This window comes from Anser brachyrhynchus, assembly GCF_964034855.1.
Source record: "Anser brachyrhynchus genome assembly, chromosome: 3".
In the NCBI taxonomy this organism is placed as follows: Eukaryota; Metazoa; Chordata; class Aves; order Anseriformes; family Anatidae; genus Anser; species Anser brachyrhynchus.
Window position 1 is genome coordinate 1244129 of NC_137696.1, and position 27402 is coordinate 1271530.

The following is a 27402-nucleotide window of genomic DNA, read 5'->3' on the forward strand; positions in this document are numbered from 1 at the left end:
AAATCTAAATCCACACACACACAAAAGGGAGATTTTTGACCATGGTGGTCAGCAGAGGGTGCAGTCTGGCCCACGGGAAGGGTGAGACAGGACACAGGATGAAAATGAGAGCTGCAGTGAGGACAGGAGTGGGATAAGGGAGAAAAGAGAAGGGAAGGGGGAAGAGGAGAGCAATGAGCCATTATTTAAGCCAAGCCATTCTGTGGGACTTCACCTTCCTCATGTCACCCCCGTCTGGGAGACCCATCTTGTGACTTGCTTCTTTGGCGGAGACCTTTGCCACTCATTTGCACCAGGTCTGGCAGCTGCAGCAGCAGCCACAACACCCACCTGCCCGCAGGAACACGGGGTGCACGTGGTGATTTGGGACCCCTGCTCCCGACACTGGGATGAAGTTTTTTGCTTCAGCCTACTGAGTGCTGCTGCTGGACACACAGAGATCTGGGACGAAGCAGGGAGTTAAGCTCTGGAGCAGGGAGGAAAGGAGCTGAAATGGATGTAAGAAGCACTGTTTTCAGGCTGCAGGACGTGTAATAACTAACCTGAACAAAAGCTCTCTATCCCAGCAAGGTGTTAATTATATGCCTTGTCTTTCTGGATATGTGTGAACAGGGTCTCCCTGCCCACTGGGAACAATAGGTGTAATTACTATTTAGTTGGAGAGAGAGGAAGCCCAGCTGCCTTTAATGCACAGGATCAAATGAAGGCCAATAAAGCTTATGCACACGTGGCCTGCACTCTGTGGCTTAGTGTAACCTACAGAGCATTGCCACTGTAATTCTAGGGTGTGGAAAGAAATCAACTCCCCCACTGCTGGCAACGCGCTGGTGTAGACAGAGCTATGCTGACAGATGAGTGTTTCTGACAGTTTAGCATGTCTGGGTACGTAGGTGGCATTGCCGTAGGCTGAAATTCCCTTTGGTGGCACTGGCCATGTCTCTGCTAAGGGCTTCAACCCATACTGCTCTGTGGCAGAGCTTTCCCAGGAGGGGCAAGCTCAGCAATGCTCTGTAGTTACTGCAGGATAGCTCCTAGCCTGGGACAACGTGCTTCATGCATTAGGTTGCTGCTGTTCCAGACACATTACAGAGTACAGCATGGCTCGAAAGCCATGATAAGACCGTGCAGGTAGGGACCGACACTGCTCTGTCTCCAGCGCTATCTGTGCAATACTCCCCGTGTAGGACATCCCCTCTGCAGAACAATCCCGTGGTACAAAGCTGCCCAGCTCTGCTCCTTGCGACAAGCCCTGGATGCTGCTCACCACCTCCTCAGCACACGCTGCTGTAGCGTGTTACTCCAGCCTGCTCATTTGCTGCTCCACTTTGGGAACCGGAGGATTTTCCCCCTCCTGGCTGAGCACACGAAGTGTGGACCTTTGTGTCAACATCCATGCTGGCTCTGATTTCAAGAGCTGACTGTCATCAAGCATCAGTGTCACCAGGGAGCTTTCTGTTAGGTATGGTCCAGACAACTGCCTGGACCGATCTCATTAATGACTTATGTGCAGCTGTAGAAGAACATGGAAACCTTCTCTGCCAGAATGCTAAAGGAATTTCTAGGTTTAACCCTCCATGGAGTAACCCGGGCTTAGAATGTGAGTAAAAAGGCTTCTCCTGGTGAATGAGATTAGTTTTATTAGGAGGGAAAACGTAAGAAAATTAGCATTAAATTTGTTCACAAGTACAGTAGGTGTTGGTTGGAATAAAAGCATAGAGACCACTTTATGGACACCTTAAACAACCATGGCCAGCTGAAATCTGAGAGTGCAAACACAGAGCAGAGATCTTTCTGCTACCTCCTCGCAGCAGAAGGACTAGGCAAAGAGGTGCTCCGAGGAAAGTTTCTTTCCCTCTGCTAAATGCATGCTTTTCCTGAAGAGGTGCCATGTGTAAAGAAGAAATCATGCTAAAGGCATAATTTTGTTTTCCAAGTCAATGTTCCATTTGCCTCCTCTTAGAATATACATTTCTTTGCTTATGATCTTGGCATGGATGTACATATTTTCTATTCTCTTCAGGGGTGGTTTGCTTTGTTGTCATAGCAATGCCTTCTAACTCCTGCACTCACCAGTTTCTCTTCAGGTTCCTGCAGGCTGCAACCAGTCCCTCATTGTGATGATCACATCTCCTAGCAGCTTTAACGCCTTTTTTTTTTTTATCTCCTAACTATAGGCACACTCAGTAGCACGATTCCAAAGAATTCTGGCCCAAACAGGTTTTCATCTTGAAGATAAAAAAAAAAAAAGGCAATAACATTGTTTGTATCTGTTTTAGGTTTTCACTGTTCTACTGATGATCTAATATTTCAACATTTTTATTCATTCATCTTCTTGGCTTTTCTTGGACATGAGCTATAATTGGCTTGGTGATCTGACTATCAGAAATGAGGTGCACCAGGCTAAACGGTGTTGCTTGAGGACTCTTTTCCCCTAGACTATGATCAGAATGGCAATCGGAGGCTGGGACCAGGCCAACTCAAACAAAATCAACCCCTTCTCCTGTGCAGTCTCGCTCAACAGCTTTCCTTCTGCAAAGCTCTGCTTTTAGAGGCTCATTGTCTCCCCTTGTGTCCAGTCCTCTCTTGAATGTCTGGTGAGGCAGAGCCAACACGGGTGAGGGAGGCTAGATGAATTTCTGAAGCCCTGCCCTTGCTGAGGGCTCTCTTTTAGTAGATCATTCCATCCGTGGGATGTTATTGGAGGTAGCCAAAGTGGGATGGGGTAAGAACTCAACTTGGCACTCGACCTTTGGGCCCAACTCTGCTGCAGGCATCCCTGTCCTTGAGCAGTCACTCCCTCGGATCCTGCTCTTTAGCACCCAGAGTAAAAGGAAGGAAACACTCATGCAGGAGGGCAAAATCCTTCCAAGCCTATTTTGGCCTAGGTACCCCAATGAAAGGGGTGATGACAGACACTTTGCAGAGAGCATAGACTTCCTTTGTCGTTCCTGTTGTCCACGGTGGACCACAGCAGGGAGGATCCTGTAGCCACCCCTGGGTTTGAAGGTGAGCTGAGGCAGGGATGCTGCTCTGAGCAACATACCTAAACTTACGCCAAAGCCAAGTCTGACCTCGTCATATCGCACCTCTGGTGTGTTTCACAGCTGCCGGTATTCTCTGTGTTTGGTACATGGTTCTACAAGATTGGGTGGTTGTTCCGTCTCCCATAGCACAGCTCCCTTGCTTTGTTGATATAAGTCACATCTCTGAGAGGATACACGAGGTTTCTAAAGCAGTGAGCCAAGGGAGCAGTAGCCTATATGCTCACCCCCAGATATTTTCTTGAGACAGATTATTACAGGCTTGCATTCCGCTCTCACCACACAAAATACGAATCACAGAACGGAGATGGCTCCTGCCCCAAAGAGCTTTGTTCGTCGCACAGTGGCTGTGTGAGGTTGCTGGCTAATATTTTGTTGCTGTTGGAATTAGTTTCAGTATGAATCAATACCATTTTTTTTTTCAGTGCAGTAGGCGCATACATTATACAATTGAAAGCAATTTTAAAGGAACTTGCGCTTTAATGAAACTCCTCTTGGGTTTCAGTTCCAAAGCGACTGTCAGGAAGGATCATTAGTTAGTTGCTGTCTTCATAAACATTGCATTCAGTTTGGATTGTTGTTGTTTTTGTTTTGTTTATTTTTTATTTTTTTTTTAAATCCCAGAGATGTTTGATTTTTTTTTTTTTTCAAAGTAAGAATATTTATCTTTGAATCCTCCAACAGCTTTGGAATGCAGCCTCCACACAGACTTTAATAGCAAAACCCACTTCTTCTGACTCAGGGACCATTTGATGAAATGTCTAGAGAAGCAAAAAGCAGCAACAAAAAAAGCTTTGCACAGATGCTCCTCTGTGACTAACAGAACGTCCACCCAAAGCGGAGAGAGCATAAGTACGTTTGTCATATGTGGGTGTATTTTTCCCATACATTCATTTTTAAAGCTATGCAGTAGAGCACTATAAAATTATAGTTTTACAAATAAGCATTATTTGACCATCACTGTGCTGAGCTGATGACTCACTCTGTGACCTCCATGCAAGTCATTTGATTTTCTTGTTCCTTAGTAAGCCTAGCTGGGAAACAGGCTTTAAAAAAAAAATAAAAGAGAGAAACCCAGAAGACATTCCTGACAATATGTTCCCTACCTAAGCTTTTGTGTTGACTGGAAACACAACATTGGAAATAAGAGCTTTACAGCTGTTGGCTTGATGTCTGTGCCCAGCCCTGTAGGAATTGTGGGTGGCCAGTGTCTCTGAAAAGCATGCTCTAAATATGGTTTGTGGTGTCTGACCTATTCTAAAACATTAGCAGTAGAAGTCTTGCTGTCAGCTGCCAATATCGTTATAGTGTCCCATTGTCATTGTGGTGCGAGCTGGGTCTTTTAGCAATATAAATGTACTGTCTAAAGATGTACTTGGAAACATTAGCCTTATAATACAGAGCCTTACAGGCTTTAGCGTGTCCCTAGGCATCTCTGTCCTTGTCACTTACTTTTTGATATCAGATTTCTCTTTGACCTGCAAACTACATATTTGTACTTCAACACCTTTTTAATGAAAATGGTCGTATTTGTCCAGAAAGCAGCAAAGATGTGTAGTGTTTCCAGGGCCCAAACTATTAATTCATCCAACCCATGCAATATTACCAGCATTTTGAACATTTCTTCAGTGTTCAAAAGTTGTGGGGCAAATCTTCAAGAATCATCAAATTGCAGTTTTTGAAGACCCAGTGTTTGCTAGCCAAATCTGAGTGCCTTTTCTTTAAAGCATCTACATTACATTTTCAAAGCCTTTGTAAAGGGTAGCAAGAAGGAAAAAATAACTTTAATGTCACTGCGGACAGTATGCAGTCCCCTGGCTCCAGGAGCTGCGGCTTAAAGGGTGAGGCTTGGAAAGGCTCGTCTGTTTTGCCTCTGTCTTTGTTTTACATATGTTTATAGTTTATTTCATATTTTGTTTGTTTGTTTTGTTTTGCTTTCACTAGGTTTTTCCCTCAGTTTCCACCTCAGGGACCTTCATCTATTTTGAGGAGAAGGACACAGCAGTTATCTTAAAAAGGAATCTCATTAACTTTTTTTTTTTCTCCTTCTTTCTGGTTACCAGTTATGATTACCAAACTCCTCCTTCCAACCTTCCTACCTGCCATCTAGTGTAATTGCTACCTAGGACCAGCAATGTTAAGCTTCCCATACATACAGAGTGAGTTATTAGGTGTCAACCCTGAAGCATCCATACCATACCTTGAAGGCACAAGCTTGCTTCAGAGCTGACTCATGACTGACAAATTAAATCTAAGGGATTTAAGTGCCACATCCAAAGAATTAGTTGCCCTTTTTCATCTGCTTTGCTGGACCAGCAGGTACTGGCATTTCTGCATCAGGGTTGGAGAGTGGGGTTTGTATCTCTCTGGTTTTAGGCCCAATTTGCAGACTGGCATTTATCCGATGAGGACAGGACAATGCTAGGGTATCCTAGATGAGCAAAGCCAGAGTTTCCTCATGCAGCTATCCTCCTAGCAGGATTATTTTGCTGGCCCCTGACACTGCATGTGTCCTTGTCCTTGTCCATCGTGGGTGACTGCCTGGGACAAGACAGGGATCCAGGATGCGAGGTAGGCAAGACCCGCAGAAGGACCCGTATGACGGACACAGTGCCGAAGAATGGAGCTCATGAAGTGACAGTGAAGTCATCCCCAGGAGGGTGACTCCTCTCTCTTCTGAGCATGTAAACTGCTGAAGCTGAGTCACAATCCCTGCAGTTTGGAAGGATGGGGGGCTGGAATGAAATATAGCAACAATTAACAAAAGAGAAATGTACTGAATAAGAGCCTCCTCCATTTCATTTTCCTTACGGATGTTATTGATTCATCACTCTGGCAGTCCTGGCTCCCACCCAGAATGCAAAGGGTATAATATAGGCTGTCTGGAGGCAGTGGCTGTGGAAGGTAAGGAGTATTCCTGTGCAGTGTTCTGTGTAGGAAATCTTCCCATACGTGTCCTACCCAAATTGCTTGGGGAAATGGGGAAGGAATCACGCTGGTTTGCATTACTGTGCTTTGAAGGTGCCTATTAGCAAGTGGGTAGCATCAGTCACCAAGAGAAGTTGTCCTGGGAGCAGCTGACACAGTGAAACCTGGTTCCTATGCGTCTTTAGCCCATACCTCTGTATGAACAACCCAATGCCTTGTACAACCCCCCACCACTTCCAGTTCCCCCCCACCTGTCATATATGTCCCAGCAGCTTTCCTATAGCACAACTACGGCCAGCCAAGCAGCGGACACTTGCAGTGGGAACCCTCAGGTGACCCGTGTACAGGGTGATGTGCGCGCACTGCTCCGTCAGACCATGAGCTGAACAGGTAACTGCGGGCCTGTGTGGTCTTCCCTAAAACGAGGGCATTTGTTTGGGTATCCCTTCTCAGCCTGGTGTTGATTTTCATTAGGCTTGGTGAGGTTGCAAAGATATTATTTTCCTGCCTTTCTGCCAAATTTAGCTGGAATTGGCCAACAGGTTTAAACACATTTGAATGGGGGAGGAGAGTGGGAAAGGCGAAGTAAACAGACAGCAGGATCACATAAGCCTCATTTCATTGGGAAGCCAGGCTAAAAAATAGAGGGTTTAACTTCCAGCTATTAACATTTTTAGATTTGTCTTGAATACTCAGCTACAGCTTTTTTTTTTTTTTTTTTAATCCAGATCAGTTAGCAAACAGGTGTTATCACTGGATGCTTGAGATATTGTTCTTACCTATGCGAGTAAAAGGAAGAAGGAAAAAATCTTGATACTAATATATTTGGAAGAGGAAAGTGGAGGAGTAGTAGAAGAGATTATGAGCAAACAGAGAGGGCAATGCTGATCATATATACTTAATATCATCTTTGCCATGGTAACAAAAAATAACCTCCCCTAGAAGGCACTTGAATCTACAGAACAAATGTAAGCAAAGATAGCAATGAAGTATGCCTTGTTTAGAACATAATTCATGTTAGCTCAAGTGAAATTCTTAATGAAGTATGGTATTTTCCTCTTTAAAAACCCTTTTTAAAAATGGAATCTGTTAAAGTCTTTTAATTTTCACTTCCAATGGTTGCCAGCAAAATCTGATCCAGGGAGTCAATTAGGTAGGATTCTCCTGTGCTCCAGGTTTAATTATCTCCTCATTGTGCATTGAATCACTGTGTGACTCTTCTCTCTAACTTCCTGCACATTGTTTAGGATCATTAAACCTTTTATTTCCAGAGGTACCAAACAAACATTGAATTGTACAAAGCTAGTACCATTGTGTCTTTCTTGTAATGAGCATGATTTTCAAAAGGAAGGAGGATGCTTGGATTTAAATGCAGTCTTAGTCCTGGGGAAAGCTTTACCCACAGCAGTTGCAGTTTGCTGGTGAACACAATTATGCGTAAGCAGAAACCTTGCTCAGTTTTTATGTGGAAGAAGCCATGTATGAAAAAGAGTGAATCTAAAACCTAGAGACTGTGCCTTACTACTCTAAGCCAGCTGTCTGAAAGGAAGTGGTCAAGATCTTGTCAATCGTTAAGAAAGAATTTGTTTTCCAGATGTTCATAATAACCCTGTAAATAAAAAAATAAAAAAATAAAAAAAAAAAAAGAAAAAAAGGGAAATCTGACTCCTTTGAGAGCACCAGGGCTTGCCACTCCTGTTTCATTGACATCAGCAGGACTCCTTGTGTCAGAGAGGGCAAATGTTTTCTGAGAGCAGATTCCTGTTCTGAACCTTCCTACGTCATTTACATACATGCAATTATTACAGGATTGCTCAGAGGCTACTGTGGGTGACCTCTTCCTTCCCATCTCCACCGTGCTTATGGTCACATGTGTGAGCTTCCCAGACTCCAGAACTGAGTACTAGCACGTTTGGTCTGGGCTATAGGTAGATGTTATACCCGACATGGGGTAGGAAGCTTCTTCAACGATCACCAAAACACCTTTAGTGATATGTTACTGGTACATTTAAAAGGAAGTTAACCTTACTCTTGGCTCCAATGCTGCACACTCTTTCTAGGAGGAGAATTTCAAACCTGAGTGATGAATCTACTCAGCAGTTTGGAAACCCATCAGCTCTCTTTATTCTGTCACTTCTTCATGGAGTCCTTTGCTGTACAGCCTAACAGGCTGTAGGAGCACTGAGAACTTCTGTAGCCACTCAGAGGGGGTTTCAGGTGCTATCCTGCTAAATCTCACCTTTTTAAAGGTGAGGGGACTGAATCAGAAAAGCGTGAAGGGCAAAGCCATACAGGGAGTCCCTGGACAAAGAGGGTGTAGAAGTGAGGAATCTGTGATCTTTCAGAAGCAGGTCATTCAGCTGGCTCATGCACTGATACTACTGGAGAGTAACAGCCCAGAAGGACTCTCATTCTCTTCTCCATCTATTTGGACCTGCTGAAAGATTTCACTGTCACCTTGATGGAGTTGTCTGTCTAGCATTCACTACTGGCTTCAAGGAAAATCTGCTGGCTGAGCTCAGCCCACCGATTCAGACAGTTTGAGCTAGCCTGTCTGACTGTGCCTGAAGTGGATTAGGGAGTACGTAGATAAGATGATCCCACCTACAGAGTCGGGAAGGTGGTAACCCTCCAGCAGGCAGGAGCTGACAAGCAAGTGGGAGGTGGATACGTCTTCCAGCAGAGCAGCTGTTTGCATCCTGGCCAGGTCTTTTAGTCCTAACTTGTAATCAACTTCAACTGAACAAGAGTGGAGGCTGCGGAATTTTGCAAGACTCATTTTAAGATCAAGTTTTTGCATTTATACATTTTGGAGGATGCACTGTCCAGATGGGGGGATTTAGGAAGGACTGTAGCTTTACCTTAACACTGAGTCACCATGAGACGATGCTGCGAGCTCCTAGCAACAGGATAGCAGTCATCATCTTAGATTGTTGGATTTGGGGGTTTTTCACTTTGGGTTTTCTGGCTGCTCAGAAGACAGTGTGAAAAACAAGTTGGGCTATAGGACATTGGTGTCACGGGGGCAGAGCAGAATGAACTGGCCATGGAAATGAAGTTTTCTGAAGCAGAGCGAGGGCTCAGAAAAGCCTTCCAGGCCATGTGTGCACAGGGGACAGCTTTGCAGGAGGACCTTGGCACACCCCTCACAGCTATGGGGGGAGGCGGGCTGCACCCCTGGACGCCCTTTTGGTCCCCAAACCAACAGCCTAACCCTCCCTTTTTTCAGCCATCGCAACTGAGGCCGCATCCTTGACCCGGCAACGAGGCAGCACACCTGCAGAGCGCAGGGCCGGCCCCAAAAGCCGCCTTCCCCCGGCGGGGCCAAGGGCGGCCCTCGAGCAGCTCCGCGACATGGCGGCCGCTCTCCTGCCGGCCTGTGTGCGCGTTAGCCCGGCGCTGCCACCGCCGCCAGGTGGGCACCGGGGGCTCTGGGGCGGCTCCCGAGGGCCATCCCGCCGCCTCCCCTACAGCCCTGCCGGGGCGGAGAAGGGCAGGCGAAGGGCCGGCCCCGAGGGGTCCCCGGCCGCCCCTCCAGCCCCGGCGCTGCCTGAGGGGAGGGCGACATCTTGTGGCCCAGGCGCGTGGCGCGGCCGTCGGCGGCTCAGGCAGCAGGCGGCTCAGGCCTCGGGACAAAGCGCGTCCCGCTGTCGTTGTAAGTCCCCCTGCTGTTCGTCGTGACACCCCGACCCTAACTCTGACCCTAACGCTGCCTCTTCTCGAGGCTTTGCCCAGCCAGAAGGTGAAGCTGGTCCTCTGGTGGAAATGGTTTCCTCAGCCAGGTCAGCCCTACCTCTGCTGCTGGCTGGTGAAGTGACCTTGGAGAAATCGTGTCGCCTTGTAATGCCATGGCTTTCCCATCTGGAAAGGCCATACAAAGACCTTCAGAATGGAATAATAGTTTTTTACTGAATTGCCCCACAGCTTAAAAAGCCACTTTTTAAAAATACTGTTTCCCATTGGTTCTCTAATTATTTCAAGAAATTAATTATTTTGCAAAGATGACTGCTTCGTTTGTTTGTTTGTTTTGTTTTGTTTCAGCGTTGAGATAGCAACATGTATTTTCTTTCAGGAAAAAGGGGATTGTGCAGTTTTACCATTCGGTATATTTTCAGTTTACCAAGATGGATAAATAAGCAGATGGCTCGTTCTGATATAAGATTGCTGTCAGAGTGTTACAGTCTCTGAGTTAATCCTGCACATAAATATTTTAAACTTCTCTGCTTTGTGTGTGTGTGTGGAAATAGCTGCTTTATGAACAATCTTTTGTATCAGAGTCCATCTCCATGCCACATACCACTACTTCCTGTGAAATATTATCATTTGCTTTCCTTATCTTTATGCTGGTATGTAATAAAAGTCGTGCCTAAGGAAAGAGATCTGCTTTGCACAGACATTGTAAGTACCAGTACTTCCAACTGAAAACAGTAGGAGCTAATGGTCCTGGACAGTCTGTTCTAGGTGACCTGCTTGAGCAGGGGGGCTGGACGAGGTGACCTCCAGAGGTCCCTTCCAGCCTCAACCAATCTGCTATTGTGTGACACCTCTGAAAGCCAGGCCATGGATTTGCCTAGCTCTCCCACACCAGACCTGAGGATATTAGACTGGGAGAGCAGGACTACCTTTTTGTTCTGCCCAGGCATGTCATGCTCAGGGGAATTCAAGGATACCCATCGACTGGATGCAAATCATGAACCTTGCTCCTGTCCTCCTCCCCAAAAGAAGAGCATAGGCACAAAAACACTTGACACAACTTCTGAGGTTATGTGGTGCATTCAGCTTGTCAAGCGCCCTTGTACCAGAAGGAAGTCACTGCCGTAAAACGGATTCATTTGCTGTACAGGGATGAAGGAGTTGGGTTGTGATGGTGTTCCCCAAATAAGGAATAGTGTAGGATTGATGGCAGGAATTTTCTCCTTGCTTTGTCCTCTGTGGAACATAACTTGCTGATACAGCCTATGCAGTAGCAGTGGGACTCACATCTTTGATTCCCTACACATTGTGCCCTCCCTGCACATACCTCTGTCTCTCCCTTTCATGACTGAGTGTCCTGCTCACTCCTGGTCTTTGAGAGCATGCTGATTAGCCTGATCTGTATGCCAGCTTGAGGCCCATTTGGGTCTCTGATCTTTAAGACAATTTGCTCCTTGGTAGCCATTTAATAGTCTGAATAAATAGATTTTGGGGAGGAGGGGAAGCTATTTTTGTATAGTGATTATCATGCTTTGACACAGGTACGGCCAGGAAGATGCCCTTCTCCTGTGAAGTCACATGGAAGAAAGAAGGAAGCAGAGGTGGCCACAGAGGCATGCTTACTGGAACAGAAAAACTTCAAAGCTGCTGAGTCCTAGAAAGGTTAACAGCTGCCCTATGGAAATGCATCTTCACATAATGTGGAATTAGTCTGTGGAGCTCACTGCCTCTAGATTGCTGTGGGACCAAAACTCAGCAAGAGACAGAGAGAAGAAACCATCTTTTGCTAACTGAGGTAACCAGGTTCATAGTAGTTTGTGCTAAGCGTGTATTTTGAAAAAGATACAACAACTGATGGAATCATGATGAAGTCCAAATGCAAGTATGGGGAATAGATTATTCTTGATCTATAATATCCTGTATCTTTCTCTGAGATCATAGAATTGTAGAATCATGGAATCATAAATGGCTTAATCAGAGAACTAATGGGCTTGTTGATGGACTCTTACCTTTTGCCTTTTGGGATAGCTTACCTAGCAGCACAATGCAACTTCTGGACAGATAATGGTTGAGTGGAGAGACAGGCATTAGCTGTGAAGCATTTTGCTTTGTTAATTGAAATTTGCATAGCTAGGTGATGACAGACAACAGCTACCTTGCTGTCTGTCCAGTGACCCCCAAAACAAGCATCCAGCTGCACTCTGGTTTGCACTGGGGTGAAACCTGCAATAGAAGCACTACTACCATCATTATCATATTTGTTAGGGAGGTAATACTGGGGAAGACTTTCCACTCTCTCCATGTGGGGAGTGTTGCTGTTATCCTTGAGATAATGATATCTCATGATTATGAGTGGCCCAGTCTGATGGTCCTTTAGTTCCTTCTGTATCTTATACTAGTATGGATTTCCAGGGACCCCACAACTTCAGGATGGGATTATTTTCCTTAATTGTTCCCAGTCAGTCCGTCTCATTCTTCTTGGGGGTTCTGGATCTATTCCCTTGACAGCTTCTTGCCAGACTGCTGTTTCTGAGAATGCTCCGCCTTCCTTGGGCTGTAGTCTTTTATTCCAACCACTGCTAATCAGTACATACATAGCTGCAGATCATGAAGTAGCTGCTCAACACATTAACTCCTTGGTAGCTGGTAAGTATGGGGCTTGAACTCAGCACTCTGCTCCTCAAAGATTATGAAATTATTTAACTTCCTGTTTTCTTCTGGGTGGTCTCTCTAGAAGGGAGGCACTTTGCTAAAGACTAAAAGAAAATCTGGTTTTAAGGAATCACCTAAGGAATCTAAGTTCCCATAGGAGAGAAGAGAACATGATTTCAGTCTATTTTCAGCTACTGAGTTATTTTGGGGAGAAGTTAATTGACTATAGGAATAATCAAATATAGCATAATAGGGAAGAAATAGCAGTTCTGCACATGGACATCCTTTAGCTTGTTTCATGTTTCTTTTTTTAATTTATTTTTTATTTTTTTCTTTTCTTCATGCTTAACAGAAGTTGAGCAAATCTCACAAGAGTGGCACAGGTCAGCTTCTTCCGCTAGTGAATTTTGCTGGGAAAGGTTAGAAGAAATATGTTTCACTCCCCCCCCCCTTTTTTTTTCCAGGGAGGGTTGCATGCAGTTGCACGCTCTTCTCCATATTCCACTGGAATTTACCTACCCCCCCAAACCCTAGAGCATCACCACAGTGGAGGAAGACCTTCAACTATTGCACACGGGTGTAGTTGTACTGAGATTGATTTATGGCTGTTGAGGATAAGGTCCATGGTACTTTGTAATCTTCATCTGACTTTGTTTATGCATGTAATTATTATGAAGGCTTTTAGAAGCCATCCTTAGGTCCCTTAGGTATTTCAGTGTGCCAGTGCAATTGTATATCCTCATGTCATTTCTTTTTCTCTTTCCTTTTGGTTTTCTAAGTGATCTAAAATTTCCATTGCCAAGAAGAACAAGAAAGATGAGGCCTATTTTCCCCATTCTTTGATCTCTAATAAATTGGAGCCAGTAAATTATATCTGCTAGCAATTCTTGTGTGTATCATATCTCTCAGAAAACCACACTGAGACTTCTATAACAGTTTAAGGAGAAAAGTATGCTGAAATTAGCCTTTCATTGTCTGCATTTGATCAGGGAATATACAGCCTAAAATTTATATATATTTTAGTAAAAACAAATCAGTGGCTTTTCAGATCCCAAAGCAAAAGAGATAGTACAGAGAATAATAGGAAGAAAACACATGATCTGTCTTTGTTACTCTGTGTGTGTATGTTTATAGACACAACCAACAACATGATACTGATCCAGATTGACAAGTAGCTCTGTAAGGATAGAAACAGAAGGCCTTTTTTTCAACGAGGGGAAAAAACAAAAAGAAATTCCACAAAACCTGATACTGTGGGGTGAAGTCATTTTCAGGCTACAGAGACTTTGGGAGAATAATGTCTGGTACTTACTCAGGGTGAAAATCTCTTAAGAGATACTGTACAAAGCCACATATAAATTTATCTGTGTATGACCTTGTAGCAATGCATATACATAAGGAAAAAAAAAAAAGGTATCTCCCAGGAGAGGATTCTCTGTGTTTATATATGTATTTAAACACACATGCATGCGTATAGCTTGCTACGTATAAATGATCTGAGAACATACATGCTTATGCAAGAACGTTTGCCTTCTCAAATTGCCAAAAAAGAAGCGTGCCCCCATAATTGTGGGACAGAAGAACTCAAGCAGCTTTGACAGAGATTGAATGTCTTGGGCACAGATTGGTAAAAGGTGCCTAAAGAGCAGTGAGAGGTGAATTTCAGAAATGCCAGTGTGTGGAATCCTTGGATTTTATTTGACTACATATCTTTGTCATTTAAAAAAGAGCTCTGGTTATAGCGTTTGGGCTTTAGAAAATAATTCCATTTTCCACCATCCCAGAAAATCTACTGTTGAAATTAAACACAAGGAGTGGTAGAGATGTTGCACTGTTTGGTACTTTGCTGGAAAGTTTTTTCTTCTTTATGCATAGCAGGAAAAGTCGAGCAAATTGTCAAAAAGTCAAGCAAAAAAAAAAAAAAGTTGTGGTTGGTCTTGCCAACTTTCCATGTGATTTCAGGAGAGGGGACCCTGTGTTGCCTCTAGAACTGAAAAGTGGAACAAAACCCGTACTTGAAGAGCTACAACATCTATGAGCTTTCAGTTCCTTATCACCCTACTCAAGGCACTTGCTGTTCCTGCTAAAAGTTAGACTTGCAACTTCAGGAGAAATAATCTGGAAATATCTTGGTAACAGTTTAGACTCCCCCCTGAGGTCTCAGTCATACAAGACCCTGTTGCATCATGCACAGCATTGGCTGTGCTTGTCTAGGAGTGTTAGGGCTTGGGTATTCTTTAGGTTGCGGTCACTAGATGGCAACATGATCACACTCACAGCAGGTTTCCTATTCCCTTCCTTGGAAGACTGTGGAAGGACGGAGAGGACGGTGTGATTGCATTCAACTTCCTTGGTGCCTCGAAGCTTTCTAAGATGGCAGTCAGTGAATGCAGCCGTATAGATGTGCTGTGTCTGTGCCAACATCTACAAGTTACTTTATATTGCCAAACTTTTCCTGTGTTCAGAGAGTCCCATCACCTGTCTTTGTAGTGAAAGGAAACTCAAGTCAAATATATTTTTTATAGTAGTTCTCAGCACACTATTGTTAAAACATCATTTTCTACTTTCTCTTTGAGTGTATGCAAGTCTAAGTGCATTTACACATCAATTTCTGCCTTGTGCCCAGGTATTTAGAAGAGCACTCCCTCTGGGCATCAAGACAAAGGATTCAAATCTTCCTCCATGCTATTGATACCACATTTCTAAATTCTAGTCGGAAGGTGGACAGACATCCTGGCACATTTAATTTTCACTTGCAGGTCAGCATTTCTTCAAGTGTTGAGGCATCCTCTTTGCTGTAATAGCTGTGCTGTCTCAGACCCTGCTAAGTGGGCTAGTAATGGTCTGGTAATGGCCATTGCAGATGGTGGAAACATGTAATCCATAGACTGACACAAGGCCACCATCACAGTTATGCAAAGGTTTCCATAACAACTAAGAATTTTCATCTGCATCAGACTTGTTCCTGTCCTTCTCCAAGCTATGGGGTCAGAATATTAATCAGCTGCAATGTTCAGTCATAATGAAACGAATATGATGAGGCTCCTGAGATAACCCATGTTTTTATACAAAATTAACATTGCTATTTGGCTGAAGATATTCTCTGTTTTAAGATGTGTCAGAGTGTTTATCAATTTCTTTGGAGAACTACATACCTCCTAAACACTCTTAGACATGTCTCCACTTTCCAAAAGAAACATCAAGGGAATGAACACTCATTAGCTGTGTGTTTACAGTAAGTGGATCACAAAATATTGGCAGGGTTTGGATATTCGTATGCCAGCTGACTTGGGAACCTTTGGTGGCTGAGCCTTTCAGAGTGATTGAGATTGATGGGAAATGATTTCAGGGGCAGGACTCCTGTCTGAGTCTGTTATCAGCTATAGGAGCAATATCTTCCAAAGTTGAATTAGTCACCAAGTACAAATAATTTGTCTGTGTTGATACCCTGCCATCAACCTACAGCATTTTGTAAAGAAAAATGTCATCCACGTTGTGCAATGGAGCACGCTGTTTTCTCTTTGGTATTTGTCTGAGTCTTTTCTGTAACTTTAGTGAAGACAGAAAATATCCTTGGGTGCCTGGCCTTCAGTGGGAAGTGTAGGTGCAAAATAGTTACTGCTCTGAAATTTAAGCAGGTCTATTCATCCAGGTATGTGAGAAATCTTGTGCTTAATAAGCCAACCTTTCATTTTCATAGCTTGCACCTTAGCCTCTGGTTCGGTGAAGCACTTCCTTCTGCATCTAATTACAAGCATCTGCATACATTCTCTTGAAACCATATCCTTAAGCATTTGGTCCTTAAAGACCTGTGAAATTGAATCAGTTTGGTTGGAAGTTCCTTTATATTGCAGATCATTTGTTCCATGGTTTACTGTGACGAGGTCACAAGAACAAACTTCAGAGCTGAAGGGATCAGATGGAGGCAGGTACATCTGTTTACTGTGCTCCACCAATGGGTCACCACTAAGGAAGGGTCAGGAAAAGTTGAAGACTGCTGCCTGAGCTAGTGGCAGTGGATAAACTTCTGTTGTTATTCCTGGTTTCACCTTTTTGGACTACTGATGTGTGTGAACATTTCCTGGCTTACGGACCTCAAGCAAAAACATCATTGTCATCAGTAGCCTGACAGAAAGATCCTTTGCAGGGAAACCCCCCCCAGCCATGTCACTCACTCACCTTCCAGTGGTAAGTTCATCCTGAGCTGACACTTATTTCTTCCACAGGGACTGAGAAATGTAAGTGATCATAAGGAAACATAAAGGCATGCGAAAATATAAAATCTGTCTTCCCCCTTCTAGGAAGATTTCTCAGTTTTGGGTTGTTGCAATGGAGAATTAATTCAAAGACCGTGTCTTCTCATTCTCCTTAGCAGCATCCCATGTTTCACCCTGAAAATTGCTTGCTACGCCAGCCATTCTTCGGGAAGAACTACCACCTGTTATCTAGCTACTGTACCTAGCCAACATGCTGTTACTGCCTGTCCAAGTTATTTGATCTTTTTTTTTTTTAGGACATCTTCACTCTGAATCACCTTATTCTTGTCTCCAGCAGCTAATGATAATAGGAATTAGTAATGGACAAATGAGCTCTTTACCCCTCATACTTTCCTGTGCCTCCCAGGCACAATACTAACTTGGTAAATCAGTTGGAACCTTGTGTAGGAGGGCAGAGTTAAAACCCGAGCCAGAAGTCCCTATTTTTATTTTACTTTATTTATTTAACATTTCATTATAGCCCCTTAGGGGTATGTGCCTGATGAAAAGCATAAATGCATGGAGCCAAATTCTCCTTGGAGGGCTCTATTCTGCACGAGGTGTTCAACAGCTACATGACCACAATATCTGCCTGGAGTAATCCCACTGCAATAAATGGAATTACCTGGGTGGTGTAAGTAAGAGCAGAATCTAGCCCTGAGGCAACTCGCGGTTATTTTGATTTTTATTGCTGGCCAACAGATGAGTCCTCTTTTTTTTTTTCTTATTTTTTTTTCTTTTTTTTTTTTAATTTTCTTTCCATTTAGCCTGCCAATAATATAGCAGTGTTGTTTTGACTCTGGCATTTTCCTGTCTTAATTAATTGAAATTGTTATTAAAATTCAGTGGTCACCCAAACAATGCCAAGGCAGCGGGGAAGCCTCTTTACCCCGTTTTAATCGTCAGCGCTGTCCAAGGTATGTGCAATAAATGGGAAAAGTACAGTCTCTTACATTTAAATCTTAAACTAAAAATGCTTGCCTCATACTCCAAATAATAACAAAATCATGCCTATTTATTTATATCACGGTAGGGCTTCAGAATTTATCATGTGTCCTGGTCAGATCTCCTTCAAAAGGAAATAGTAATGCATAGTCCGCATTTGCTAATGCATCTCTTTTTAGCTGGATTCAAAGTCTGAAAATGATTCTCAGCCGTACGGATGTGTCTCTGTGACACAAACTCAGTCTTTCTGGGTGTTGCATTTATTAAAGGAATTACTCAGTAGACTGCAAGAATGACTTCAGGAGCTTTTCCAAAGTAATTTAGGGGAAAATCTTCAGTATTTGCTCTATTTATACAGACAAACACAAGTGAACACAGAAAAACATTGCAGTTTGTCATTTGCATGTGCTGTCAGGTACATGCAGTGTACACTATGAAGGAGGAATAAATGTATTTTAAAGCTGAATGCTCCAGAAGTATTTAACCAGGAATAGGTAAGATTTTGCTTATGATTTTGGTGGTATGAATGTGGGGGAAGAAGTTCCTGGCCCCAAAAAGGGTGATTTCAGACATGTGAGCAGGGAGAAAAACAGGCCCCAGGTTTCAGCTGGCTGTTCTTAACCTGTGTGCCAGTATTTGCATGCTTACGTGTCTTTCAATTAAATTACCAGGGATGCTCCAAGGTAAGCTAAATTCAAAGTGCCTAGGGTTTTTGTATTTTTTTTTTCCATAAGTCTGCATTTCATGGATAATAAGCTTTCCTCAGGCTTTCATTTTTGGCTGTGAAAGTGCTTCATCCAAAAGGGAGCCCTGCTAGCACTGTGTGGAAATCAGCGTCAGAGCTCACCAGTGCCAAGCACTTCAGTCAGGCTTTTTGTGCTCGAGGAGCTCATGGCCTACACAGCTACTTCTGACTTAGCGTGCTAAGCTAAAAGAAGCACAGGCATGGTGCTGACAGTCAGCAGAAGTGATGCTCAAGCTGCTTGCCTCAGTTTCCCCTTGGGCACAAGACAATTTCTCTGTCCTGCAGAGGCCACGTGAAACTCTTCGGTATTTGTAAAGCAGTGTAGGGAGGCACATTCCCACCCGCACCAGGCAGAGGAGCATTAAAAGGCTCTCAGCCAGCCTAGGAGTCCTGTGCAGCATGAGGAGGCTGGGCTATAAAAAGACACTCAGTTGGAGAGGAGTGGGAGAGCTGTGCCCTTGTGGGAAGGAGGATTGTGGAGATGGGGGCCCTGCAGTGGTGTGTGGGGTACAGCAGGATCCCGAGGTTAACAGGGAGCTGGAGCTGTTCTCTGAAGGGTGAGTGACCTGTGGTTATCTCCGCTGGGAGCTGGTGAGGATGTGCGTGGTGCTGGGCAGCTGGGTGAGAGGAGGGAGCAGTGGGTGCCATCCCTGCAGGTGCTCTGGGTGAAGGTTTTGTGCTCCCTGGGCAGATGAAGTGCAGGACCTTGTCAGGGGGTTGGGAGAGGCTGGGCTATGGTTGTGGGGCCACCCGAGCTTGCTCTGGGTGTGCAGGGTGTGTCAGCTCAGGTGCAGGGGTAGGTGAGAAGATCTGGGTGTCTTCCAGGAGCAGCTTGATGCCAGAAGTGGTAGCCATGCTCAGTTAGCTGCTAGAGCTGGGTGCCTGCAGAAGTGGGAGTGCAGGCAGAGACAGCCTGCCCCTCTGTCACTGGGGGCTTTTCAGTCTGATACCTTGCTGACCGTACTGCACCTGATCTTTGTCATGGTCATACCATGGCTTTACTTGCGTTATTGTACCCAGCCTGGGTAGCACGGTGTCAGTACAGCCAGGAGCTGGCTTGGTGCTGTTTTGGGGCAGGAGCCCCGATGGATCTGAGCTGAATCTGTGTGGTCAGTAGGTCTGCTTTGTGCTCCGTGTGTACCCCTTATTGCTCGAGTTATCTGGAATTCTCCACTGCTAGGTGTTTGCTAGGGGAGATATCCTCATCCTTTGGTACTCAAGCTGTGTAAATGGTACTGTATATTGCAATATCATAGAATATGTAACTCTAAAGATATATAATTAGACAATCCTTCTGCCTACTTTGAAATAGTAACCCTCTACTATTAAGAAAAAACTGCTTAGAAAAAAAAAACACATAATTTTTCATAGCAGATCTTTTCCTAAAGAGACCTCAGTTATTTCTAAGTCGTGTGTTCTTTTAGAGTTGTCAAGAGCTAGGGCAATATTAAATAAATATAAACAAATGCGGACTCTATATAATACTTGGGTGTCTGGCTGTATACTTAAGTAACGTTATGAAATATACATGTGGAAAGGCAAATCGACTTTGACATGTTAAACGTGTTGGATAAAAGCTTATCGGGGGCTGTAAAGAGTTCTGGTAATAGCAGTGGGTAGTATTATGAATAATCAGTCTTGTTTCTAGATAGCAGCTTCATTGTTAGGCAGAATAAATGATTTTGCTCTGAAATTTAATACTGTTACCACTGTTTCTTCATATATCTCTATATATCTATATATATATCTCACGTTGATTGAAAGCTCTGATGAATTCTACTTTATTCCCCCACATGGTAAAAATTTACAATGGTATGAAAGTTATGAGAGAACACTTTTACTTAAAGGAAAGGTCCAAGTGATAAATGAATTAATTGACAGGCAGATGAAAATAAGTCTTCCGGTCATCTGAAAAATGATATGCTATAAATGCAACTGTAGTGGCTTTTAACAAATGCCAAGCTAATGTGAAAAAATGTCTTTGGGCTAGCTTCTTGCAGCTCTATAAATACAGAATACAGGCTCCAGCATTTTGCTTCATCTTAGGTTAAGGATAGAGCATAATCCATTCAGAAAGAGGGTACCAGAGCTTGCTGTCCTCCTCTTAATTTGCAAGGCGAGTTCAGGCTTTTGTCCTGCAATACAATAGGAGCTTCCATGCTCTTGTGCAAAGTCAGACACGCCTGTAGGAGACTCTAAAACCCGGTATTGCTCCTGTGTCATCCACTTGTTCTGCTGCGAGGCTGTGTCTGCTTGAGCAAGAAAGGAATTTCCCAGGTGTCATGACAAACCTAGGAAAAGTAGTTTGACTTGCCTCTGTCACAAACCCAAGCATGTAACAAGAGTTGGGATGACTGGTCCATAGTCCAGTCCACAGTCTATAGACCTGGAGATGGAAAAGCTGCAACGGGCTTGGAGGGGAAGGAGGTTGGCAGATGAAGGGGAGGTGGGGAGGAGGATTTATACTGGCACCGTTCCTGCTGATTGGTCTTTTTTAGAAAGCATGGTAGGTTTTCAGAAATCTTCTTTGTTTGCCTTACTTCCTGGAGACAATGTCTCACTCCTATTGCTCTGTAGGATTGTGGTACTGTCCTTACTATTGCTCTGTGCACATTTTGAATCATCCACTTTTTTTTTTTTTTTTTTTTTTTTTACTCTTTGGACAGAATACATTAAGAATATTTTCCTTGTTCTAGCTGAGAAGGAGAAAATAGAAATTCCCTTCCTCCTTTCAATGAAAATTCTTGCTTTTTTAAAGCACCAACTTTCAGGTGTTTCTAGGCACCCTGTTTTTGTAGCTCCTCTCATGTTTGTTTTCTACCATCTGCACACCTTGGCTTGTTTTTAATTCTACTTTCCTTATCGTTTGAGGACAAGACTGGACACAACCAAAATTCCCCATGGCATCCCCTGAGATGCATCCTCCCCGCTCTCTGCTTGTAATCCTTTGTTTATGGTATTTCAGCCAATTCTCAATTAAGGATCATGTGACAGTGTTTATATTCAAACCGAATGCAATTAATAAGTGTCAAGACGTCATGAAATGCTATGTGAGTTGTGTGCTAAAAGACAAATGTTCTATATCTAGGCCTTTCCCTTCAGGCACTAATTAGATAATATATGTTTGAAAGGGTTGAGTCTGTCAGTCAAGCCATAGATCTGTAAATCCATGTTGAAATTCATATGGCAACACTCATCAAAACACTTAAACATGTGCTTAAGTCCTTTCTGTGTTCAATCAAGTACATAAGCATGTGCTTAAGATTTGGGTCTCCAGGCAGACCCATTGAAATTAATGAGAGAAATGTTTTTCATCTCTATGCACCAGATCTCCATCTTGCCACCAGGAAAACTGAAGCCTTCATTTACCCAGAGCAGAGTCATTCTGAATCTGACACTTCAATAGATATTTAGTGCACTTATTTAAAGCACTGGAGTTATTTAAAATAATACTTAGGAATGTAGTTTCTTTCCTCTTTCAGAAGTAGTTAAGCCCCTTTAGTACAAGCAATAGGACTCATCTCCAGACACTTATCAGTGGCTCTGGTTCACATCCATAAATATTTGTGGGACCCTTTTCCATTGGCCCCATGTGGTTCATAGTGAGGTCAGCGTGATCTCTATTAAAAGTGCATGGCCTTTTGGATCCTGGGAGCAGGAAAACGGGAAGCCCTGAGAAACAGCGTGTCCTTTGTCAGTCATACTTCTGTATTGCAAATTTGCAGGGGACTCCTCAATTCCCAGAAGTATTTGGGCGCTTACCCCAGAACAAAGTATCAAAGGACCTTTGGAGGTTGCCTGTATTGCAAGCAAAGTGCAGCCTGAGGCACTCAAGACCAAACCTCTCTGCTTTAGGGGTAGTTAGGCCTGCAGGAGTACCTGTTTGAGGCTATAAGGCTTGCTTACACAGGTCAGCTCTGACACAGCTGGGGAGAAGGTGGACAGTTTGGTGGCAGTGTCCAGAACATTCAGCACTGTTGCAGAAACTGTCTTTTCATTGTTCGCTATGAAACAATGGCGTCCTGGCTCTGACAGCTACAAACTGACTATATGATTTTTTTTTGCCTGAAACTATTTTATTTTCGTCCAAAAAACTGCAGGCTAGAGACAATCAACATTTTTCTGGAGCAAAGAGCAATGCTCTTTCAAGTAAGTACAACAGGTCGAAACAGGTAGAGACACATTTAGCTGTTCTAGAAGAAAGAAATGGAAATGGGAGCTTAAGTGGGACAGCAGCTCAGGTTTCCAGAGAAGTTAACTAATCACAACTCTTGAAGAAAGGCATGGCTACAAGTCCTGAGCAGTTCTGGGAACTGCTATTAAGAGTACCAGTTTGAACAGGGTGGCCCGCATCTGGAACACCTGTAATTCTTCAAGCTAAACTAATGCTATAAGCTCATGTCTCTGAAATCTTAACTCCTGTTCTGCCAAGACTCATGTGCAAGATTCTCCAAACAACAGGATTAATCCATGAACAGGCAATGTGCACTGCTTGGCCTGACAGCACAGCCTTGGCTACTATTGGAACGAAACTATAGGAACTGCCTTTTGCTTTTCAGTAGTTTAGTATTTCTGTCAAAGGACAAACAGCACCAAAAATGCGCAACAGGTAGAAATGACAGCAAGGTCCAGAGCCTCTTGCTAGTTCTTTCCAGGGACTGTCCCTGCTGTCCACAGGATGCTGGCATTGCAGTGCTGAAAGAAGAGGTGCTTTAGAGCATGAGCAAGTGAAGTGTGGGTCCTGCAAAAGTCCTTCGCTAAAACCCTCAGTGTGACCACGCTGGAGCAAAAGTTCTCCAGGAGAGTTCAAGAATCCATCAATCAACGCAATTTTGAAACAGGAAGGCAAAATCCATAGCCAGCATTGCAGAATGACGTGACAGGGCTCAGTTAGATTGGAATGACCTCTGGTATAAATTAAGGACAAACTCATTCAGATCAGCGGTGTTAAATCTAGCGGGTGAGTCCATGTTTTTGTTCCTCCCCCGCTGCTGGCTGTTGTAGCCTGATGGTGAGGCAGCAGAGTTTGACCGGAGGCCTATGTTAGTTAAGGTGAGCCTTTCTAAGAGCTCTGAGCAGGTCCTCAGGGGCAGGCCTGGCTGCACAGTGTCTGCTAGTGCCCCAGCATGCTCAGAAGAGATGTTATGTTCAGCTCAGTGCTGTTGCCAGCAGGGCTGGAAGGCAAACTACCAAAACCCTCATGGCTGGGAAATAGGCAGTCAATTGGCAAATGCTTACGAATACGTGCAATTTACGGCATTGGTTGAATCCGCATTGTCTGGAGGCAGGCCCATCTCGTGATGGTGAATAACCCAGTATGATTTTCCTGACAAGTGGTGACTTGAGGCCAGCATTATGAGTTATCCAGGGCAAAGCAAGGTCAAGTGTTCAGGTAACACAGGCATTCTTAAATAATCCACGGACCAAGCATAACTTTTGTGACTTCTCACCTTCCTTCCCTCTTCCTTGTTTTTATGTTGTTTTTATACCTCACTCAAGATCTCCCAGCTTCCAGGCCCAGCTCCTAGAGATGATCTTCTCTACCATGCACAAGCGGACTTGTCAATGGGCTGTCAAAATGGATCAGCAAGTTGTGTTTTCATCCTCCTTTTTCATGAGGACCTACTGTATTTCAGTCTTGGACATTTGTATCCATCCTAACAGAAGATACTATAATTAGCAACCAACATGTAGGTGGCTTAGGTGGCTTCCTTTTATTTTTTTATTTTTTTATTTTTTGGTGCAGCAGCAAACAATAAACGTAACCTATCTAGATCAGTACAACCTCCACCAGAAACAGTACCTATGCAAGGAAACCCAGCCAAGTGGCATCAGTCCTGAAGCAACCATGTTGCTACAAGCTGCTTCTTACTTAATCTGTCCCATTGGGCCAACATTTTTGTTCCTGAGGAGATGGCACGTTCTTGCATTCAGTTGTTGACCTGGCTGACTTATCAAACAGTTTCTCTTCGGACTCTGAAATGAACAACTGTTCAAATGACTTGAAAGCCATTTACTGACAAGATAAATGAAAAACGACTATGCTAATAAATCTCTGGGGTACATGAGGTGATTATCCTAAGGCCTGGATAAAATTCTGCCCGCACAGAACTTAACTACTGAGCTGAAGTTTGGTGGGTGTCGCCCCTCCTGAGGGGAGGGAGTGCAGGTTGACATACGCCTGACAGGAGGCCTGTCGGAGGCCACCGTTCTGTTCAAAGCACGCCGTGAAAGATCACGCATTGAGGGCCTAATGCTCCATGTGAAAAGGTATACTGAGTGTCGAGGCAATTCACGCAAAGAAGAAATCCGTCTTCCATATCCCCACGCTGAATTTCAAGATCGGTTTTAAAGTTAATCTGATGGGCCATCTGTTTTCCTACTGCTAGGCCTCTGCTCCGCGGCTGTCCACCTTGGTCTCCTGAGCCCTCCCATGTCTTCACATTCTTCTCTCAACATGTGTTTGGGCTAATTCCATCATTAAGCAAAAAATCAGGATTTGGGCAGAATGAAAGGCTGTAAAATCATCCCTGGGAACATGGAGTGAAATGACAGCCAGAGAGAGGTTTCGGCTGCCTTCGTGTTTGTTTTGAATAATGTGTTGTTCAGCCCCTATAGAATTCCTCAGACCCAAGAGCAGTTCCTGAGTTCTGAGAAGGAAATGTTGGTTTTGGCTAAAGTATAATGGAAACAGAGCTGGTGTACGGCCTGGGGAGAGGAGCTGGGACAGGAAGAGACAGAGGGGACACATCTTGATTTGAATAAATTCCTGGAATCCAAGATTTGCAGAAACTTTCTATTCCATAGGGAACAGAGGAAAGTGTGAAACTTTCAGAGGGGTTGTGAGGCAAGATGAGCTAAGGACTTACCTAGCTTACTCTTCCCGTGTCTCTTCATCTTCTTCCCCTTCCTCCCTCCCTTTCCTTCTGTGCTATCTCGTGAGTCAGAGTGGGTGTATCACATATAATTAGTCCAGATTGCTGTTCGTGTTGGAACAGCTACCTTGCAGCACTATCTTTCATCAGGAAAAAATCTGCCAGCGGAATGACCTGCAGCAGGCAGCTAGGTGACCTATTCCACTTGAGAGACTACTGTGCAGTTTGATGCTTGTTGGATTAGGAAGTGTGACCACAGTAATTAGCGGGAAGTTTCCAGATCTGGATCCAGCGTGTTAAATGCGTGGCTGGCCCTCAGAAAAGCCTGACCTTGGTAAATGAGAGCGGGCAGGTTGGGCTGTGGTGCAGAGATGAGATGGGGAAGAGAGGACGTGAGAGAGAGGTATTCGATGTTGCAGAGCTGAGGCTGGGCATGCTTTTCTTCAGGGGCTGCAAAAAGAATTGCTTGCAGTTCTGCGCAAGAGAAGGGCATGAGTTAAAACAGATTGACTTTCCTCCTCCAGCACACACGTGCTCCTTAAATACCAGGGGAGTACAAAGGGAGCAAGTCTTTAAAAAAAGATTTGTTCTATAGACTGCAAAGATGTGCGATTACTAGCAGTCGTACAATTTATGGGAGGCAAATGTGCATGTGGGGCTTTTATGAAGTGCAAGGAAAGCAGAAAGATAGAAGGAAGGAAAAGGCATGCTTTCCAAATGCCCATCTTTTCTATCAACAAATGTTGCCTTAGAGGCAAAAGCTTGGGTGTTTCTTTTTCCCTCGGTGTTCTGTGTGCTTGTATTAGTCACACCCATTTATTTTTGGCATAATTCATGCACTATTTGAAACTTGGCAAGAGTAGGGATGTTATGGCCAACAGTCAGTCTTGCTTCAGGAGTTTCTATGAATATGAATGCCTGAAGTTCACATAAGCTTACTCGGTTGCTATAGCGACACATTTGTTGTGAAACCCTTGTATTTTAAAGGCTGGATTCTGTAAATTAACTTCGTCTTCAGTAGGATGTGCGATGCTAGTGATTTCTACATGTATTGTTTGCAGAGAAGTTGCAAATGTTAGGGGAATGGGTAAGTTCGGGGATTTGAAGAAATCAGATTTAATCCCAAACAATTCCAGCACTTAAGATCAAAGCAAACTAGTTTTGTGTCCCATCCGGAGAGGGACTGAGTGCCCTCGGTTCTGGCAGGGTTCAGGAGGAGTTGAAGGTGCTGCGCAGCATGGCTCAGGATGCTGCAGAATGGTGCTTTACACGTAAATAGTGCCGACCCAGCAGAGCATCCAGCACCTACGGGGCTGCGTCCCGTTGTAAAACAAGGGGGTAGGAAATGTCTCATAGAGCATTCGAAATCTGCTGGTCTGATTTTATTTTTAAACAAGAGTACTCAAAGATGTTTTTGTTTTTTTTCTGCTTGCTCAGGGATGTTTGAGTCTGAGCTGACAAGGAGCCCTGTCCAGGCAAACCTCTGCACGAGTCCATATGGTCTGCGTGGAAACAGGGGTCATTGCAGGTTCAGGGTCTTACTGCCTCTTCGTGAAGGGCCATCAAATACACATAATAAACTAACTGGGGAGTGGAGAGGAAGTAGGAGCTATTTTTTTTTTTCTTCCTGCTGTTTTCTTTCAGTTGGACTAATCATGGTGTAATGTAACTGTAATAGGTTAACAACCCCAACCCCCCCAGATGCAAATGGGCTTTCCAGATATATGGGATCCTTTTTAAAGAGATAGCAGAGGCTGTTTTCTAGTTCGTCTCTAAGACCCAGGGCCTCCCAGCGTTTGCAGTTGTTGAAGTAAATGGAACCCCATGCAGTGTGTAAAGCTAAACCTGTTTGTGAGCCTTTGCAGGATCCGGGTCCAGAAACGGCTCACACCAAGCATCTAAAAAGGGAAATGAATGCCAAATTAATGGCTTTTCTTACTCTTTGACTTGGGTGCCTCTGGTATTTCAAGGGCTTAGAGGTTTATGGGATGCTGGGTCATTCCTATTCTGCTAACGGAGCCTACGAGAGAAGGGGGCAAATCTGCAGGCCAAACGACCTTTTAGCAGTAGCTTAAGGGGATAGTTCTCTTTATGGAAGTGGGCTGACTTGCAAAACTGTATTTTTATACAAAGCTGTTTTCAGTTAGGCTAGTACATAAAAGTGTCCGAAACACAAAACTTTGATTTTGTGGTTGCAGCCTTTAAATATTTAAAAATGGCCAAAATCCATTTAAGACTTTTTTTTCCCCTCGACTTAAAAACTGCTT

At 44.0% G+C, this 27402-nt stretch overlaps 1 long non-coding RNA gene across 1 annotated transcript in view; it reads left to right on the forward strand.

Annotated features, from left to right (window-relative positions):
* LOC308192985 overlaps positions 1-27402 on the forward strand; it is a 221328-nt gene that overhangs the window by 17905 nt on the left and 176021 nt on the right. Inside the window, exon 3 of the long non-coding RNA XR_013949271.1 lies at positions 11204-12308. This is a non-coding gene — a long non-coding RNA (uncharacterized lncRNA). The remainder of the gene's footprint in view (positions 1-11203; positions 12309-27402) is intronic.